The following is a 3,333-nucleotide window of genomic DNA, read 5'->3' as shown; positions in this document are numbered from 1 at the left end:
CACTTCCCATACTGGCACTTGCTGCATGCTCGGTGTGCTTTCAAGGGGTAAATGTGGTTTAGGGCTCCTAATGCTTAGATCAGTGTCACAGAAATATTGCCAAAGTATGAGAGCTACACAACTTGTTAAGATTTCTTCTAAAAATTGTGATGGTCTAATTCAGTGAAGACAGGAGTTACACCAAGTATCGTCTCTACCCACATGGCCCCAAAAATGCCAGCACAAATGCCTGAAGTCCAGATAAGCTCTTTATCCTGTGCTTTAGACCATTTGGCAGTGATAAGGTCACATATATGTACCCTTTATCCAAAGCCCACTTGTACTGCTGGGTGATATAGTAACACAGGAAGCCAACATTAATAAGTACGGACCGGCAGACAAAGGGAAACAACTAATGGATTGCTAATTCATACCCTGGCTTACTTTAAGGAGGTGTCTTGGGGCTAGCAACCGAAAAATTAAATTAGTCTATAGAAGAAAGTTGTGTAGGGCAGCAGAACATATTATCATCCAAAGTAGAGGAAAAAACATGCTAATATTTTTATTATGTATTAATTTAAAAATCCCTGAATCTAGATTCAAATGTTCTAGGGCTTACGTCTTAGCTTTGTAACTTTTAATAATTTCAGTCCAAATTCTGACCTATTTAAGAGACCAGAGTTATTAATATTTCCTATTAGTTCTACTCAAACTGTTCAACTGAATTTCTCCAAGGCATTCTTTGTTCTCACTCCTACCTTCCTCTTCATTTTGAAAGTATCAGTTCCGGGAAGTGTCTGAAAGATAGAAAAACAGACACATAAAAATTGTTTGACTGCAGGTATTCATTGTAAAATATTCCTTTTTGTTTTTTCCTGGAGGAGATATGAAGGTGAATCAGGAAATGGATGGCTTTTTCAGGTCACATGAATCAGTACCCCAGAATTCATCATTTTCACCAAATATCTAACTGCTTTTAGGGACTTGAAGTTAGACGGCCCTTATTTAAGGCTCAAACAACAACTTTAACTGCTTTACCTATCAGAGACTTTAATGAAAAGAAAGAGGTAACTACTAAAAATCAGCTCACACATTTACAAATGCAAGTGCACATTTATTTATATTATAGAGTTGTGTCGAAAATACCACCTTAAGCATTCACAAAGATAAACCATTTTGTTTCTAACGACCCTAATTCATACAATTATAATGAGAAATACTACTTTATTCTCTCCTTTGATCACAAATGGTAAATATAAACTCATCAGGTGAGCATCTAGCTCTCAAAAGCCAAGTAATTTAGAATCTCATCTCGCTGTTCCTAATTCATACATATTACAGGTACTAGTCAGTGTAACCTTTAAATACAGCACATAATGTGAGACAATAATTTGACAGAAAACAGGAGAGAGTTTGTAACTCTGGCATTTATTTCCCTGAGATTCAGAGCAAGTATTGCAATGGTGCCTTTTGCTAAGACAATTAAAACTTTGCTCAGTCCAAACTTGTCTTGTGTCTGGTACTGGGCTATAGCCTTCCATGTCCTGTTTTTTAACAGTATGCTTCTCAACTGGAACCAACCAAGGGTGACATTCAAATATGGCAGGCTCATGATGATCCAGCCTTGGAAGATGACTTTGCTCAGTGCAGGAGGAATGCTGAGGAGTCACACAACTCAAATGCAGCAGACCAAATACTTTCCTGAATTTCAAGGGGAAAGAAGGAAGAAACTGCTATGTAGACTTGATGCACAGGTCTCTCAGCAAGGTCATGTAAGCAAGGTGGATTCAAGATACCAGTCTGCACAAACCCTATGTTCTTTAGCATTGGTTCAGGAAAGAGAGCTTGTTCACATGCACCATGCTCCTGGCTGGTCTGCTCTGGAAAGTTTCTGGTCACCAGGAGGGTATCTCAAGTAATAGATAATGTGGTTGGAAAGAAAAAAACAAAAGCAGGCAATTAACTGTGAGATTTCAAAGGTTTTCTCTGCATGTTTCTCATGAATTAAACAAAAAATAGTAATGTCTTCAACAGTGACAAAAAAAAAGCAACAAAAATAAAGCCTTTGAACTCTGTCATTGTGAAGCAAGAGAGGTCTTTTCACAGAATCATGGAATAGTTTGGGTTGGAAGGGACCTTTAAAGGCCATTTAGTCCAATCCCCCTGCAATGATCTGGGACATCTTTAGGTTGATCAGGTTGCTCAGACCCCCATCCAACCTGATCTTGAATGTTTCCAGGGATGGGGCTACTACCACCTCTCTGGGCAGCCTGTGCCAGTGTTTCACCACCCTCATTGTAAACAATTTCAGCCTTACATCTCACCTAAATCTAAATCATCTAAATCTAAATCTAAATCATCTAAATCATCCCCAGAGCCTTCTCTTCTCCAGGCTGAACAACCCCAACTCTCTCAGCCTGTCCTCATAGGTGAGGTGCTCTGGCCCTCCTCTAGACTCTCTCCAACAGGTCCCTGTCCTTCTTATGCTGGGAGCCCTAGAGCTGGACGCAGTACTGCAGGTGGGGTCTCACCTCCCTCAACGTGCTGGCCATGCTTCTTTTGATATGGCCCAGGATACGGTTGGCTTTCTGGACTGCAAGCGCACATTTCCAGCTCCTGTTCAGCTTTTCATCCACCAGTACCCCACAGTCCTTCTCTGCAAGGCTGCTCTCAATCCTTTTTCCATATGAGGAAGCATAGCTCAAGGATCAGTTTCACTGAAGCTAACTCCTCACTCTCACTCCTCACTCTTTTTTTTTTTTTTTTTCTCTTTCTTTTTAACCTAACTTAAACTTTGGGCTTACAGTATCTGACTTTGTTTTTCTAAATGAAAGACAGATATACTATCCAAGGTGCTTTTGATATATAATGTGAAGACAGGCCTTCCCTTACACCATGGCTTTCCCACCTAAACAGATGGAAATCCACCTCCTTCCCTGCTTTCCAACACTCCTTATATCCTGCCACCACAGGGAGGAGCTGAAATCTGGCTTCCTACCAAACTGGCCAAAAGCCTGAAGGTGCTGTGCAGCCTTTCCTCTTCCAACTGCAGTACCTTACTGCTTTCACATGCTGTCCTCTCTTAACATGCTAGGCTCTATTTCGTTGCAAGGAGGGATCAAGAATTAGTAACAGTGAGAAATACGACAGGAAAATAGAGGGCAGAGGAGAAGGTGATCTATACTGGAAGGGAGGCTGGATGGAATTGGGACTTGGTCCTCTCAGGGGTTTCTTTTCCTTCCTTAAACCAGATAGCAGAGCTCCTGCTTCTGTCTTCCTTACCCTCAGCATAATACTTCTAGATTATGTTAGGATAGCCTTATTTATTTTGGTTATCATAACACATAAAGGCTT

At 40.7% G+C, this 3,333-nt stretch overlaps 1 non-coding gene across 1 annotated transcript; it reads right to left on the bottom strand.

Moving 5' to 3' along the window:
- Positions 1-870: 870 nt before the first annotated feature.
- LOC147414963 (small nucleolar RNA SNORD123) lies at positions 871-939 on the bottom strand. The gene has a single exon (XR_015183747.1). It is a non-coding gene; the product is annotated as a small nucleolar RNA SNORD123 (small nucleolar RNA).
- Positions 940-3,333: the final 2,394 nt, after the last annotated feature.

This window comes from Leptosomus discolor, chromosome 8 (assembly GCF_034619465.1).
Source record: "Leptosomus discolor isolate bLepDis1 chromosome 8, bLepDis1.hap2, whole genome shotgun sequence".
Lineage (NCBI taxonomy): Eukaryota > Metazoa > Chordata > Aves > Leptosomiformes > Leptosomidae > Leptosomus > Leptosomus discolor.
This window is presented reverse-complemented; position numbering and strand designations above follow the sequence as displayed.